Below are 17,686 nucleotides of genomic sequence, written 5' to 3'. Positions count from 1 at the left end.
TTGATTTTGACGCTGCCCCATATTTGCAAGGGTGGCAATAATATGGGGCAGCGCCAAAATAAGACCAGGGAAAACCTGGTCTTACCCTGGTGAAACGAGGAGCAATGTTTAATTTCTCCTCTATTTTGCTGTTTCATTGTGTGCTGCATTGTGCAGCACACATGGAAACAGCAAAATGCCTTTGATTGTTTATGTGCAGGAAGCTGTCCCTTCCTGCACATAAACAATCATTAAAAAAATGACATTTTTCAACTTCTATGTGTGCTGCATTAAGCAGCACACATAGAAGTTTCAAATCGCCATTTCACTCACCTCCATGCAGCCACCCTTGCACCATGGTGCAATGGTGCCTGCGTTGGCGCTAGTCAGCTAAATTTAGCGCCAGTGCAGGGGGAAACGCAGGGCTGCACCATATTCTTGTAAATATGGTGCAGCCCTCCGTTAGTAAAGTGACGGAGCATGTTGTTAGCCTTCTTAGCTTAACTACACGCTTCACAACTTTCCTTGTAACTCTGCCCCTTAGTGTGATGCCCGTGAAGGAGTAGCAGCTGCTGCTCTAGGAAGGGATGAGGAGCACTGGCAGAGGTGCCTGTTTCCCAACAGTAGAATATCAGAGTATTTGATGGAATGGGGAAAGATTGAGGTAAACAAGCAGAGCAGTGTCCATTGTAGGCACTGGTTCAGGTGCATGGCAGAGTTGTGTGTGTCCCAAGGGTGGAGTAGCAGGACTGATGCAAGGAAAGACTTTTGGCACACCGGTAGTCCTGTGTGTGTTCGTATTGGGAGAGTAGCTCTATGGAAGGATTGAGTAGTAGCACACCCATGATTTTGCTGTAGTAGGCTGTTTTTGCATTTGTAGTGATTTTCAAACAGTGTACACTACTCTACATCTATTCTACATCTTCGGAAGTAACATTTTCAGGCAAATGATTAAGGTATTTGGTGGTTTTTAATATGATTTCAAAGATGTATTCACCATTTTGCTGCTGGGGAGGATCAATGCTCCAGGGTACTGCGGCAGCCCAACCACGAGTATAACACATTTCTTGCTCCCTTGGATTGAGTTGGCGTCGCTTGTAGCCATGTCGTACCAAGCAAGCGCCACCAGCTTGAAAGTTCACCAGACGCCGCTGTTACAATGTGATGTTTTGTAGTACTGCGTTTTTTGTTTTACTTTCTGTTTTGTACCCTGTTATGTTTGTGTTATGTTGCTTTGTGTATGTTATTTTGTTATGTTCTGTTGTGTACTTGAGATATGTCAACACATGCTGCCACATTTGAAGCCAAAAGCTGCACTTGTCTTCAAAGTTCCTGTGAGAAGCAATGTCTAGTATGGTAAAATATTGCTGTTCCAGCTCTCCTAAACAATTTAAGACACATGCCACAGTGCTCACGGTATGTGATACGGCACCATATTTCTTGCTTCTAATTCCATCTCCTTGAATCTAGTTGAATAGGTCAATTTAAATCAATGTAGCGTTAAATGGAGCCTAGTCATGCAAGTAGAGTTTAGCTCTCGCTGGCACCAATCACATCACCTGTCACGCGGATAGACAGTAAATGCATAGATGCTTTCTAGCTCTCACGTCTGTGGTGCATTGGTCTGGAATTAAGCCTTATACATACTGGGAAGTGAGGTTAACCGAAGACGCCTGCAAAATACATGGGAAATGCTTACCTTTGAACATCTTTTTAAAAATCACCTTATGTGTAAGCCCTCAATAAGGATGAGATGGAATAATTTAATTGTCTACTTCATTCTGCAAAAACGCACATTCAGGTTTTATTTTTCTTAAAAATGGAGACCATTATATTATTGACTCCACTACTAATCAATGTGTCATTCAGAATGATGCTTCTCAGTGCCATTTGCTCTAGAGGTCCACTCAGCCTGTTATGGGGATTAGAGATATCATAGCTAATCCTTCGGTTCACTACGCAATGCGAGCCCGGGTGCACCTTATTAAAGTCATCAATGGGAACATTTCACAAGCTTCATCATACATCTGTGCACCGAACGTCACTACTGGGAGCCAGAAGAACCAAATAGAATGAGTCCAGGTGCAGAAAGCAGATGAATAATCTACAACAAATTATACCATCTAAGACAGGCACCACAGTGCAATTAACGCTCATCTAGTTGAAGCAACCAGAGGGCACTCCATCAGTTGACAATCAAAGATGCACATATCTCATGTTTTGATTAGTTCAATGCGATGCATGATAGTTCTTCAAGGGCCCAAGCTTTCTCACACTTCTTGTGGCAACCTCACCCTTGCTGCAGCTTGTTCTTTTTCGGTGCACCAGGAGCTTATCATCTGCGTGTTTTCCCAGTGTGGTGATCTTCTTTATCTTTCCCTGGGAGTGTTCAATCCTAGAGCATTCCTGAGAAGAGATGCATGTCAGTTGAACTGACCTAATTCTAATGAAGGAACTCTTTTCTCAGTGCAATAAAAAGGTGTGATAAGTGTCATGGCAAGGGACACTTCACATGTATGTGTGGATCATCAACAAGAGCAAAGAAAAGAGCAAAGAAAAGAGTAAATTACACAGAAGACTGTGAAGGACTGTGAAGGAAAAGATTTGTTGGCAGAAATGCAAAACATAATTCCATGGATTAAAGGTGAAACAGATCTAGATGGAAAAGATACTGAAACAATGAAAAAAAAACTACTTGTGATGTAAAAGTGGATGACAGGCCAGTGACATAAGAAGCAGGTTCATGGTCACTGTATACTATAATGCTAAAGGAAATGTGGAAAGAATTGCAGCCAGAAAAGTGTCTAAGCTCAACGACCACAAAATTGGATGGATAAAATGGAGGAAGTATAGATATGGAGGGTGCAGGGGGGTTGGGGCGGGATGGAACGGGAGAATTGAATTTAAGGATAGACATTATGTTTCCGAAATTTATGGGCAGAAAAAAGCCAACCAATATTGGGATTGTACTAACAATATGAATTATACATGACTTTGAAATTTAAACATGGGAAGTAGGTGTTGGTTGTTTATGATAACATTGTGATTGAATTGCAAAGGTAGGGCCATGTATATGAAAAGATAGCTGGGAAGTTAAAGGGTCACGAACACCTGTCCCATTATCTATAAGACAAGAAGTTAAAGCAATGCTACAAAGGATGGAAAGTAAAGATATTATCGAACTAGTAGAAGCTGCGGAGGGACTATCACTGGTGGTAATGTCAACAGGGAAATTATGTGTCAATTTGCTCACTGTAAATAAGATTATAAGGTTGGCTAGATATCCACTTCTCAACATAAATGAGATGCTGACCACTTTAGAAGGAACACCAGTGTATAGTAAAGTTGATGTAAAGTCTGCATACTACCCAATACAACTCTATCCTGACTTGAAAGGCATTACAGCCTTTCTAACCTCATAGGGCACATTCAAGTTCTTCCTTCTGAGTTGGCCACTGCAGCATCTATCTTCCAGAGATAGATGCATCATTTTGTTCAATCTTAGAATGTTCGAGGGGAGAGAGGTACGTTAGCTGAATGGACAGTTAAAAGATCAGCAATGGATCCTATTTTTCCATGTGGTACCCTTGTGTAATTAATTCTAATAAATAAACCCCTTCTTACCCATTACACTTATTGGCCTCCTCTGTAGTTTCACCAAGACTAGTAATAACATAATTTTAGCTTGTTGGGGCATATGCACTTCAGTGTCCGTCTCAAGACTTTCTTTAACTGCCTTCCAGAACACATGTGGCTTGAGCAAATCCATACAAAACTGCGCCCCATTGATTATAGCCACTTAGGCAAAAATCATTCTTAGCCCTACCGAAGCACAACATCTGTACACCCTGTTTAGAATCTTGTATTGTGCAAGTCAGAACCTTGAACGAATTTTGGGTATTAGCACCTCCTCCCAACTCATGTCCTCCACCCATTTAACCTCTAATTAAACTACCAAGGATTTTATAGGTCTTTGATATTGTCTTTATCTGTAGAGACGTAGAGAGTGCTCTGTTTTTCCAAGGAGGGATCTAAGGAAAGAGGATGAGTCCCGCAAGATTAGTGTATTGTTCTACGGCATACCTACAGGTGTATTACGATAGGCTCCAGTAAGAGCTGGCTCATTTTTGGTCTGCAATCTAATAAACAATTTCTGTCTCCTTGGTCCACATATGTTGCCAAGGTGATAGAGAATCATATAACGACTCACGCTCTAAATCCTTTCCAAGTCCAACAGAAACGTACTAACTCGGTGAGGGGACTCTCCTTGGTTAGTACACTCTGCATGTTTAGATGTTTAATAGTGACATTTCAATCCTGTTTCACTCTTCTGGGGCCTGGAAGGCTCGTTTGCAAATAAATAGATAAATCCTGCAGGTATCCTTTGTCAACCATCGTATCCTGGTCTACCATCAGAGATTGTTCTGGCTGCACAAAAGCCCATCCATATGTTACTGTGAGTTTCATTAATAAAGGAAATTACATTTCAGGTTTAAAAAGATACAACGTGGTAAAGGAACACTTATCCTGATTAAATTGTTTGGCTACTATGGTAACACGGCATACTTTTGATAGTTCTCATTTTCATTTAGTTAAATCTTATTCCAACTCTTGTTTGAACTGTGAGCCTTATGAAAATTACTTTAATATATGTCTTTATAAGTTAACTTTTATTCAAATCGCCTATGGCTTGTCCCTTCACACTCCTTTCCTCCGCAAGCCCATTAACTTTGCTCTGCCCTCTAACAAGGGACTTTTATCCAAACAATTGAAGCCAAACAGGTGTTATTTTCTAGACAACACATAGTGTGTTCAATTTTACAGGACACTGCAGCTCATGTCTGACCTGAGGTAGCTGAGCCTTTCCCCACCTTGTTCACCCAAGAACTCTAGACATGGATTAATCTAGAGAGTTTTTAGGCTAAATCAAACTACCTCCTATTAATTCAATTCTGGTTGTAGTTTCATGGGATAGCTTTCTTGATTCCTGGCCACTTGATCCCATCCTTCTGACTCTTGTCATCACAGACTTATCATCTGCAACCTGTTTTGTGGCATTTCAAGGTTCAGGTCCATCGAGCCCTGCCAGCTAGTAATTTTCACACACTCTTAGAAGTGTCCTGGTAGCAAAGAGGTTAGTGAAGTCTGCTGAACACTGGAGTTTATGTCTGCCCTGAGAGAGTGGAGCCTTTGCCTAAAAAGATGCAGTGCTCATCAAGTTAGGTAAAGTTTCTTTTCCACGTAATAGCATCACAACAGGACAAGAGTAGAGGCCGTCACACCACTATCACCAACTGTCAACTGACTCCTCAGTCCATTCCAAGTTCCATTCTCTTGGAAACCCCTTGAACCCAACACTTAAGACCCAACATACCACGCCATTACACATGTTTTCGATAGTAATTAACAAAGCACAACGGAAAATACTACCCACACAATTTGTTAAATGACATTTAAAACAAGCATTTGCAATGCATTAGGTATCACATTCACGAGAGTTAGCGCTATTGGAGTTGTAAATGACAATGTCTTTTACCTAAGTGTTTTGGTTTGGAGTGTAGTGGATGTTTGTAGTTTGGCGTGGAATTATGTGGGTTGGATTGGAATTATTAGTTATGGTACGACGTGTACATTTGTGGTGTGTTTTGGATGTATGTGGGGTGTATTTGAAATATGTGGTTTTGTGTAGTGTATGTGGAGCTGAGTGGTGTAATGTGGAGCGTAATTATGTTGTGGGGTGCAGAAGAGTGTGGCATTGAATCGTGTTGTGTGGTATTATGTGGCATGGTGTGGAATAGTATGTTATGGTGTGGAATTATGTGGCATGTTGCAAAGTTGATATTCTTTTGTAGAGTGTAATTATGTGTTTTGAAATTTTAATGGATATATGTGCAGTGTAGATATGTTGCGTGAAATGTAGGTTGGAATGTATTTATGTGTAGTGAAATTATATGTTGTGTGCGCTGTAATTATATGGTTTGGAGTGGAATGGAAATATATGTTGTTTATGTTATTGACAACAGTTGAAGTTTTTTTGCTTTTTAAATAAAATTTGCAAACTTTGCAACTGTACTTTTTTCAAAAATTATTATTTTGTTAATAGTCACTCTTATCTATTCAGTAGGCGCTGCAGACACAAAGGGCTTCTACAACTTAAAATAATAAAATGTCATAAAAACAATTCAACAAATCATAAATGTGCTGCAATGTTTGTCTTTTTTTACTGCCAACCCCTGTCTAAGTTACATAATAAGGACATCAAATAAATGTTCAACAAGTAACCACTTGATTTTCAATTTGTTAAACACAAATGTGTGAATTGAATAATTGAAGGTATTTTTCTTTAATATAAATTACTTTTGTTTTGCGAAAGCAAATTAAACATTTTCCACTGTTTTCAAAATATAAAGGTTCGTTAATTACCTCCTGCAGCTAACTCGATGAAAATGCAATTATTAAACATTTCATAAATGTAACAGAGCGCAGCTTTACTGCGGGCTGAAGGCGCTTTGTCACAGCGAGCCCATTTTGCATCTCTAAAAACAAATCAACGTGTCATAAAATGCAGCCGCGGCCCGTGGAGGGAGTTCCGTGGGGCGGTAAGGTGGGGCGGGGGAGGGGCAGGGTGGGGGGTTCTAAAAACCGGAATATGGATAATTGCAGGTAAGTAAACAATTAAATAAATAAAACGAATTTCGTAGCACGCACTGCATCGCAAAATGCGATGCTGCGCCTAACGGAACTCCCTCCACGGGCCGCGGCTGATAAAATGTACATTTTGTTTCTTGCAGGTAGAAGCTAACTGAGGCTGGCTCAGTCATGAATTTCTCACTCCTATTCGGGAGTGCTGCTTGTGGCAGCACAGCAGGCATCTCTGACAAACTCGATAAATACGTAGAATGTTTGAAGGGCGTGCAGGTTGTGTGAAGTAACGTATTTAGGTGTATCACGGGGCAGACAAACCATCTCACACGAAAATTATTAACAAGGGGTGCAAGAGCAAATCGGGCGCCGTGCTGAAACATAAAGCTGGGGGTGAGTGCTTGCAATGTTCAACACTCCGTCCATCATCCCGTTTGGTTTTGCTTTGTTCACCCTAAATTGGCAGGGTATGCCCAGACGTGGGTGCCTTGCTCACTTTGCCACTGGATTCAAGCTAGCCTGACTGATGACAGCTGATTAGCCAGAAACCGGTCCCAGGATGCTTGTTTCCGTTCCAGGAAAGACATGGATTGGTTCTCTTGAGGCACAGGGTCAGACTGATTTGCATATGGCCATGTCTGAACTGGGGTGGCGGAGTGAGATAAAGAATGATGATGGATTAAACCCAGATCAGTTGACTGGGGGTGAGTGCTTGCAATGTTCAACACTCCGTCCATCATCCCCTTTGGTTTTGCTTTGAAACATAAAGCACAGCGCCCATGCATATAGCTGTGTGTTCCTGGCAGCGGAAATAAATAATTAAAATGTAGAAGGTGTGGCTGTGCCAATACACGTCCGCGATGGGCAGAAAGCAATAATTAACAAGCTCTGAACTACGACGGCACAAAGTAAGCATATAAAAAAACGTATGTGACGCTCGTGCACATACACGTTTCTCCTTCACCTTAAATTGCGCGGTGGCCCGTGAAGCGTACGCCATGGCAGGCAATTCAAAAACAACAAATAAAGGAAGTAGTCCGTGAATGAAACAGAAACAGACCTACAGCGTAACTAAATGGTCGGTGCTGCTTGCTTAAAACAGAAGTGACGTAGCAGGAGCACCAACGAATAATGACCCAGGAAAGCTGAGCAACGGAGGAGTGAGCCAATGACAAGCGGCAGGCGGGATTACACTCCGAGTACTGTTTACTACAGGTCTTGCGATAGCGCATGCGCTGTCTAGGCTCTACCTAAAAACTACACTATAAAGTGTACTACAATACTACTAATACACTTTCAATACAAAATCATGAAACTTGTCAAGAGCCTATCTCTTCCTCTGAGAAACTCACTCAACAAGTGCCATCCAGATGTTCCACCCCACGTTCTCCCAACTGATTCCGCTCTTCCTTATTCACACCATGCTCGTTCAATCCATTGACTACATCTGAAACTCCCTTATCTACATTATGAGCTATGGAAATTTGGCCCTTATTCCAACACTTTCCACCATCCAGTTTCACCACATTCTTCTTCACCTCCATCCTCTTTTTGGGCGCAGAAAACTTACACTACTCCTTGGGTAAAATCTTGAAGTCTTGACTCTCACTTAATCTTCAACAGACACTATAACACGCCTACCACTCTTGCCAACATAGTTCCTCCGACCCTGCAATCTTTTTTTCCTATATCTCCCATCTTATTCTTAGAAACAGAAAACACCCCCATCCAGTTGCCCAACATCTTAGACAAAGGAATCCTGCCCCTCAGTAACACAAAAGGTGATGCTTAAGATAGGCATTAGCAGTCATCCTCACAGCTCAAAGAAGTTCCCTTAGCTCAAACATACAATTCAACCCATTGAGCTTGGTAAGTTGCACATTATATTTGAAGAACCCTATTAAATCTCGCAACACGACGTTTATTCCTGGGATGGTACAACAGGGCTTTAGAATGTTTCATACCTAAATGATTAAAAAATGCAACAAATTAAGGAGATGTAAACTGTCTATCATTATCCATTAAAAATTCATCTGGTACCCTATCTCTTGCAAATATAGACTCCAAAAATGCAATTACCTTAGTGCTACTAGCTGCCTTTAAAAATCTGACTTCTTGCCACATGTAAACATCAATGATTCCAATGTCATAGTCATGCACACCCCCCAAAACTAGCATGGGTCCTGTAACATCCAAGGTTAATTTGCTCCAAGCCTTGTTGGAACAGCTATAGCCTTAACAAGACTAGGAACAGTGGCTTGGGCTTTGTTACTAATGGCACAAGACACGCAATCACGCACAAAAGGTTCAACACTTTTGTCCAAGCCTGGTCAAATAAAATTCTCTTGTGTTCTCCTTTTCATTGCTCGCATTCCTAAATGCCCCTCATGAGCTAAAGTCAAAACGTTATCCCTCATTCGATGAGGCAGATTTAACACATCCAACGGAAAAAGAAGACCATTGACTATGGACATTTCCTCAAACTCATGTTTATGCTTGTTATTCGATTCCTCACATGACCTCCAATGAGTCCACCCTCTGAGAATACCATCTCTTACTTCTGTTAACTCCTTATCCAAATTGAATGTGGTCATCTAATCGCCTAATCACCTAATGGCCCCTCAGAGTGACCTTAAACCGTGCCCACGCGTACAAAATCATCCACACTATAGTCATCCTCACCCTGGTTATGTAGGAAGCTGTAAAAGACAGAAGATTCCTGGCTCCTAGAGCATATTATACACAATAATCATACTCAGGTAATCTGCTTTGCCATGTGGTAATGGTCAGGGTAGTTCTTCATCCCTCTGTGGTGGTAAAAAGATCTATAAGTGGTTTGTGATCGACTCGCACAGTGAACTGTGTTCCCCACAAATATGGTTTAAAATGGTCAATGCCCATCAACATGCTAGAGTTTCTCTTTCTATCACAGAATACAATGATTCTGCTCCTCTTAGGCTCCTACAAGCTAATGCAACCACCTCTTCTCTCCACTCTCTTCTTTGTAGCAACACAACCCTCAACCTCTCTGACTAGCATCCGTCATGACAGTACACTCAGTGGAATAGCATAAGCTATCTCATTCTTTACCAAGCTGAATTCTTACCCACATATATCACTCCACTCAGTTTTCTCATTCTTTTTCTTTTTCTACAGTTTCCTCATACTAAACCTTTTTTAGCACATTTGGGAATGAATCTTGTGTAAAATTCCAACAATTCCATGAACAATCGTAACTGATCTTTGTTCTTAGAAGGAGGAAATCTTCAATGGCCTTGACAAGACTTCGTTTAGGTTCATCATCATTGGCTGATAATTTGTAACCCAGATAGTCAATGCTTCGAGTTGCAAATTAAAAAATGTCCTCACTGTGTGACTCCACTTTCTTTCAAAATGGACAATACTAGATGCAACCTTTTACGATGCTGCTTCTGATCCCATCCATAAACCAACATATCATCCTGAAAAGCTGTGACACCTTCTATTCCTTGGAACAAACTCTCCACAATCACTTGAAAGACGGATGAAGCTAAGCTAAATGGCATGCATTTAAATTGACAAGCTCTCTCAAATGTGGTGAAGACTGTGAGATGCATCGACACATGATGCAACATAATTTGTTGATAAGCTGGGATCAGATCCAATAAACTGAAAAATGTTCCTCCCTTAAGAGTGGTCAACATCGCCGTATTATTAGGAAGAGGATGCCAATCCACCCAAATTTAAGAATTTAAATCATGCAAGTCCACAAACAAGCACAACAAGCCGTTGGCTTTCTGGGCCAAAACATTCAGGGTCTACCAATCAGAACTCTGAATTGGTTAAATAATATCAGTTTGTCAAGTTCCTTTTTGAACTCAGACCTTAAACTATTTCCACTCTGCAAACCTTGTGTATACAGCAGGATGCGCACTGCCCACATCCCAAATTTTGCTCACATATCCTTGAAACAGGCCTCACTTCTCTTGGGATAAGCACTCAGCCATTCATCATTGATGATAGAGAGAACTTCATAATATTCCTTTTTTAACACGACCTGCTGAGAATTGTAGGGATCTAACAGTATTCCCAGATTCCTGAGATCTGGCCACACTAATAAAAAGGAATTGTACTTGTCTACATGAACACTGTCGTAACACTGTGTTTAAACTTGAAGTTTGCATCAAACTCACCCACTACCTCTATAGATTTACCTCCATATGCTCTAGGATGCATTAAGGAATTCTTGAGAGAAAAGTTGTTAAATGACACTCACCAAATCTTCTAAATGATTAACGTAAATGGCAATCCAGAATCTGCCATAACCTTTACTGCTATACCGTCAGTCTCTAAAAAACAAGGTGGACTTTTCAACATGTTCATCAACACTCCCAAAATTGCCTCTGTATTAGTATTGCTAGAAGTTGCAACATTAGAAACACCTGCACTTTGGATAGTTAAAACTTCATTTTCATCACTCGTAGTAGCATCATTATCGCTCTATTTGTTTTTGTCTATCTTGTGAACTCTTTTGTGCACAACACTACCAGGTTACCTACAAACCGAGGCAAAATGCCCTTTGTCTTACATTTATCACTTGTGCTATCAGCGGCAGGACAGATAGTTGCATAGTCCAAATGTAAAGAACTTCCACATCTATAAAAATCTTAAAAGACTTTTTTTCTACCAGGGATTTTTTTCCCTCCATTCTCTTGTGCTTGGTGTTTACCGGCAATACACTTTGATTATGAAATTTACTATCCATCAAAGGCATTTGTTCCATTAACGAAGTTGTGATCTCAATTGTGGCTGCTGTTTCTTTAGTTTTCTCCAAGGGCAAAATAAGTGTGGACAACAAAGCCTCCTGGACCTTTTTGTTATTGTTTTATTCCACTAGGTGGTCCCTAATCAGCTCTTCCCGAAATGATTTGTATTCACATGATACTGTGAGAATCCTCAATGCTACCACAAAACTTAATAATGATTCCCAAGGAATTTGGGCTCTTTTATAAAACTTATGGTTCTCAATTGTGACATTATTCTGTACTTTAAATCTTGCATCTAAAGATTTGATGGCAGAAGCATACTCATCAGTGCCATCACCAGCACCCTCTCCATCACCATCACTTAGCATAAAAACATCCTTTGGAGTATGTTTTAAGATTTTCTGACCCTCTGCACCCTAAATGTGGTCCAAAAAGGCAAATCTTTTTATATGTGTAAAGGATTCTCCTTCTAAGCCATCAAGATATGCCTCAAAACCTTCCTTCCATTGCTTCCAGTCAGATTCAGGCACCGCAGGATCTGGAAAAAAAGAGGACTGTGGTACGATGAATTGCTTTATTATGCAAACGTTTTGTGTATCACTGAGGTGGAAGATGATACAGGGTGAAGACAGAAAGTAAATATGTTCCCTCCGTGTGTAAGAAGACAGAAAGTAATGGCTAAAGAATCACACTGATGAAGTGTAAACGATGGATTTAGGCCCAGATCTCTGTACTGCGGTGAATGTATGACATTCTTCTGCATTCTGTCCATCAGTTGTTCTTTTTGCATTTGTCACCCCGAGTGGGACGGGTATACCCAGATGTGGGTTCCGTGCTCTCCATGCCACTGGAGTCAAGCTATCCTGGCTGATGAGATTTTGAAACCCCAAACCGGTCCTAGGATGCTTGTTTCCAGTCCAGGGAGCACCTGGCCTGCAGTTCGGGCTGGACTGTTCCCATTGGGCGCAGGGTCAAAACTGATTTGCATATGGCTGGGTCCAAACTGGAATGGTATGGTGAGCAAAAAAACGATGTATTTAGGCCCAGATCTCTGTACTGGGGTGGATGTATGACATTCTTCTGCATTCTGTCCATCAGTTGTTCTTTTTACATTTATCCATCAATTGTGCCAAATCAGAGCTCTATCCTTTGACAGATGCCATGACGAGATGTTCACTGCAATACCTTCTGGTGTGCTTGTGATGAAACCACTAAATACCTAGGCATAATACTTCATAGACAGAAGGAGGCAGTGATATGCTTGAATTATGGCGGGGACGTTGACAAGCTGATCACTCAAATTGAATGCTGGATTAAGCTGGCACTCTCCATGGCAGGCAGAATAGCCATTTTCAAGATGGGTGTTCTCCCCCATTGTTTATATCTGTTCACGTACATCCCCATTCCACTGATGAATAGCTTCTTTGCCACAGTGAAGAGCCTCCTGATACAACTAATATGGGCGGAAGAGCCTCCTGATACAACTAATATGGGCGGGCCACCAGCCCAGGATCAGATGGGACACCTTGACACTTCTTATGACAGGGGGTTGGGGGCAGGGGGGTTTGGGATGCCTGATCTGCAACTATACTTTCTTGCAGCACAGTGCCAGTTTGCGTACCACTGGTATCATGCCGATACCTTATGTGAAGCTGGAGAAGGATCAGGTGGGAGATACTTCGTTTTCGTTTCTTCTCCCTCCTGGGCATACCGAGGGACCCCGCTAACATTCAGACTCTGTCGACTACCTTCTGAATGGAAACTCCGGCGTTGCTTGGGTGGGGAGGTTACTTTATTCCCCAGCAATCCCTTTATCACATAACCTATGGCTTCTCCGCAAGGGGGAAAAAATAGAACAGCGCACATTGGAGGAAGCATTTCCGCTACACACATTAGGAGATTTATTCCCAGACGGTCATGTCATATAATACATGATTTGGCGAAGCTACATACATGGACAATTCATTTTGAGAAGGCTTCAGAATACTGTACGTGACAGAATCCTATCCTATCCATTAGAGCCAGATGACTTCGTCCCACTGACTCTAGTCATTACCTCTACTGAGGAGCTAGGTTAGTCTCCCTGTTTTACCAAGCGAGTATTACTCTACATCCAGATTGCACTAGTAGGGTCAGAGCTGCATGGGAACAAGACATGGGACACCCGATCCATTATAAGACTCGGTGCTGTTGCTGTGCCCAAACTAAGCTTGTATTGCCCAACCATCTGCATAAGCTTCTCCACTTCAAGTTTCTGCATCGTGCATACACCATACCGCAAGGCCTAGCTAAGATAGACCCTACACGCCCACACCACTGTCCCAAGTGCAGGGCTAATAATTCAGATTTCATCCACCTGGCGTGGACCTGCCCAACTATTCAGCAGTACTGGATGAAGATTCTTAAACTTCTGTTCACCATGACTGCCACTGCACTCGTTCCAGAGCCCCTACAGACCCTGTTGGGGTACATCAAGGAGATACTGCTCGGCACACGCAGATTTACCACCATAGCATTGCTCCTTGCTATGCGGAGGGTAGCAATGTGATGGGGGAGTAGGCACTGCCCAAAGGACTCAGACTGGTTGAAAGATATAATTTATTGTGATACCAACAGCGGAGTGTTCGCCCATATATAGCACCGAAAGAGGTGTGGCGCCGCGGCCAGGGCGACTGACGCCGGAATCTGGGGATCACGGTTCGATCCCTGGCACCAGCGGCAGATTAGCCCAGCACCATGTGACTCTGGGCAATAGCTTGCTTAATCTTCCTGACGGGTCCGAGTGCCTAGAGACCCTTACGGGTGATTGTTCGCGCTTTACAAATGTGGATTATAAGGGTTGGTCAATAAGTGATAGCAGAGAGAGAAAGGTATTTCTTATGCCTATCAATCCATTTATTGGCACTAAGTTTTAAACCTGTCCTTCACATTAATTTCATAGACGATTGAGTGGAAACCTCTTCCTATGCTTCTTGATCGAACCTCACCACTTTGTGGATGTGCATGGAAAAATGGGTAGGACCAGCTTTCTGGACCCCTCCGCAGATGTTGCCATCATCCCTGATAAAAACGCTATATGTGGCTGACCTATCTGCAATCTTGAGTTCAGTAAGACGTGGGTGTCCCAGGTGACGTGAAAAACTACTTCTTAGTTGGCGCCTACCTGCAAAATATGGGTCTTACAGGTCCAGGCCCAGGTCCTAGGGATCCCCTCTTGAGCTGGAGGCTTGAAAGGGAGGCTTCAATCCTGTGTCTTATATACTTCTGTCCAGGCTGAAAATCCCATGGCCTTGGGTCTCTCCACATTTTAACACCTATTATAAAGCTGCAGTTATTCTACACCTGCTTGCCTCTTGCTTTCGGCCGGTTGCCACTCAGTGAAAGTCAGCCCAGTGGCTGCCATCTTGTACTTATCACAGAAGCTGGAGGAACGAAGGTTACACCTACCTGCTTCTTGGCCCCTAAAACATCATCATTACCCAGAAGACATCAACAAGAGCACCATGGTGTGAGTCTCTCTTCCGTTTAGCAAAGACTATCTGCTCAATACATGGAATCAGTGATCCCAGGAACACACAACATGAAGCTCCGTAAAGAACGTCAACTCTGCCTCCTCCATGGCTATGCACTCTAAAGTATGAGTTGTTTTTGGCATCTTGTAAAGCCTACTTTTACACTATCTAAATCACCTATAAGTAGTTCCTTAGAGTCAACAGGGCCTGGGAGCCTAAGTCATATATGTGACTGATATCACATATGCAACTGGCATACATACCTTTCCATTTACAGAATTTAAAATGCTGGATACTGGATAGTGCTGGGTTAGCCTTTCCATTTTTACAAAGGCCTGTTTTATCATTTAAAGTAACTTTCTCATAACTATACTTTGGTAACCACTTAAGAAACAATTTTTGCAGCATTATAATAACTATTTGTGTATATTTTTCTTTTTGGTAACTGATTTGTGTGAAAGTTGTTTGTCGCTACCTTAATCCTACTTAATTATCAAATGTGTAAATCCCTTTGTATACGTTTATTTACAAACACTCCACAGCCACTCACATACATAGAACCAAAATCAACAGGAGCACAAATTCGCAGGCTATCGAAACACTTATAAATTCAATTCAATAAAAAGCCTTCATTCACATGATGATCATGGCGGACGGATAGCCACCGCCCGATCGGCGGTGGCGATCCGCCCGCCAAAACTCACCGCTGGCCGACCTTTTACCCCAGCCACTTTAGCATGGCAGGGGGTACTGCGGTGGACGGACAGACCGTCTGCTGCTTTTCTGCCTGCAGGCAATCGTCATGATTGCCTGCCGGGCGGAAAAGGCCCATAATATTGCAGGCACCGCCTTCCATATTATGATGGGTGCGTTAGAATGCCTTTCCATGGCAGAGACTCCGTCATGGAAAGGCATGCGGTCTTTGGCCTGGGAGGCCCGTTACGGCCCCCGGGTGTTGGGGGGGAGTAGGGGGTGCACATGGGGGGTACCCATGGTACCCCCCTTCATTGGCATGCACAAGGTGGCAGGCACTGGGCGGTGCCTGTCGCGTTGTGCATGCCAATGCACAACAGGCCTTTTTAACATTGTGGCGGGTGCTGAATACAGCACCGCCCGCCACAAAGTTAAATATGCAGGATGCGACCGCCATGGTGGCGGTCGCATCCTAATGGGCACAATGGGACTGCCGCACCTCTGGCGATCGGTCACGTTTACCGTTACGGTAAGTCCGCCCGCCATCGTAATGGGCCCCTAAGTGTTAAAAAATCTAAAAACATAAATCATACAAATTTAATGATATAAAAATCGGAAAGGACTTAAAGGAGACAACCACATTTGTCATCAGGACGTTAATTTGTAAAAGTGCATAAAACCAACATATTACAAGGGATCAATTCTTTATCCAAATTTGGTTCCCCACAGTGCAAATTTAACAACAGACAAGGCGTCGATGCATTTCAGTGGATTAAAAACAATCGAACCACCTTCCTCAGGACAAAGACTTATATCTTCTCCTCTCCTATGTATTTTTCATAAGACCTAGTTAAGAAAAATAAATCTATAATCCATTTTTCCATGAAATTCACATAACATATATTTTGAGACAATGCATTACATCACCTAAAATTAGCACCATGGTTACTATAAGTGTTCCTGTATCCATACAGTCAAGTGCTTACCCAACATTTGGAGCATCAATACGGCATTCATGCTACCCCCATATCCAATAAAACACCATCTGTTCAAATTGTTCAAATTAACATCTCACTCATCCTCATTTCAACAACTGCCATTCATATTTCCTGCTACAGATGAATAATTATTCACTCACCAGTCAAAAACTCGATGAGGCGCCTTTTTTGATTAAAATAAACTAACAGCGAGGCAAACTTTAACCTGCATATGAGATATAAAATAATGAACACAAGTGGAGATGGACATAATTATAAGCCCATCCCCTGGGTTGCTTTTTATATAGGGGTATACCTGTTGACAGGCTTTTTAATCAATTGAATGTATAAGTGTCTCGCTATCCTGCTCCCGTTGGGTTTGGTTCTTTGTATGTGAGTGGCTGTGGAGTGTTTGTAAATAAACGTATCCAAAGGGAATTATACATTTGACAATTAAGTCCTATCCGGTGCCCTGTCCCTTTAGGTTTTGTGGGGCCCCTCTCTCTGTATTTCAGCTACCTTAATCCTAGCCAAACCTGAACTGCTTCTACCAGGCTCCCACTCCGCCAGGTGGCAGTGATTTGAGTTCCTCGGCTCTATTGATAAGGTTTGAAGTACATCTCAGGACTGAACAAAGGACCTTTAGGAGCAGAAATCTTGTTGGCAGAGCTTTGGCAGAAAGACTGGGGTAGGTCAGTTACACAGGACATCCACAGGACATCCACCCCTAGGTATCCAGGAATGAGTGGGGATCTCAAAGCACAGGTTTCTTACAAAAGCAAAGCAGGAACCCTGATAGTGCGTTTACACTCAATGGGGTCTGGCGTGAGGTGTCATGTAGGTATTGAAGAGGGTGGGGTTGAGGGATGAACCTTGAGGGACACCCCATGCTCTTGGGTTCCGAGGTGAGGGGAGGTAGGCGGATTCTCTGTGTTCGTCCCATGATGAATGATGCAATCCATTTGAGTACGTCTCCCTTGATCCCAATCTGGTGCGGTCTCTTGATGAGTGTGTGGTGAGATACGGTGTCAAACCCCGCAGAGAGGTCAAGGAGGATCAGCGCTGTAGATTCTCCCCTGTCAAGTAGGAAGTGGATGTCTGCAGGTGATCTACATGTGCAAGTACAGTGGGGTGCATT

General features: G+C 42.5%; 1 protein-coding gene across 2 annotated transcripts in view; it reads left to right on the top strand.

Annotated features, from left to right (window-relative positions):
• HGFAC (HGF activator) overlaps positions 1-17,686 on the top strand; it is an 882,006-nt gene that overhangs the window by 730,488 nt on the left and 133,832 nt on the right. The window lies entirely within an intron of this gene.

Source organism: Triturus cristatus, chromosome 2_2 (assembly GCF_964204655.1).
Source record: "Triturus cristatus chromosome 2_2, aTriCri1.1, whole genome shotgun sequence".
NCBI lineage: Eukaryota > Metazoa > Chordata > Amphibia > Caudata > Salamandridae > Triturus > Triturus cristatus.
This window is presented reverse-complemented; position numbering and strand designations above follow the sequence as displayed.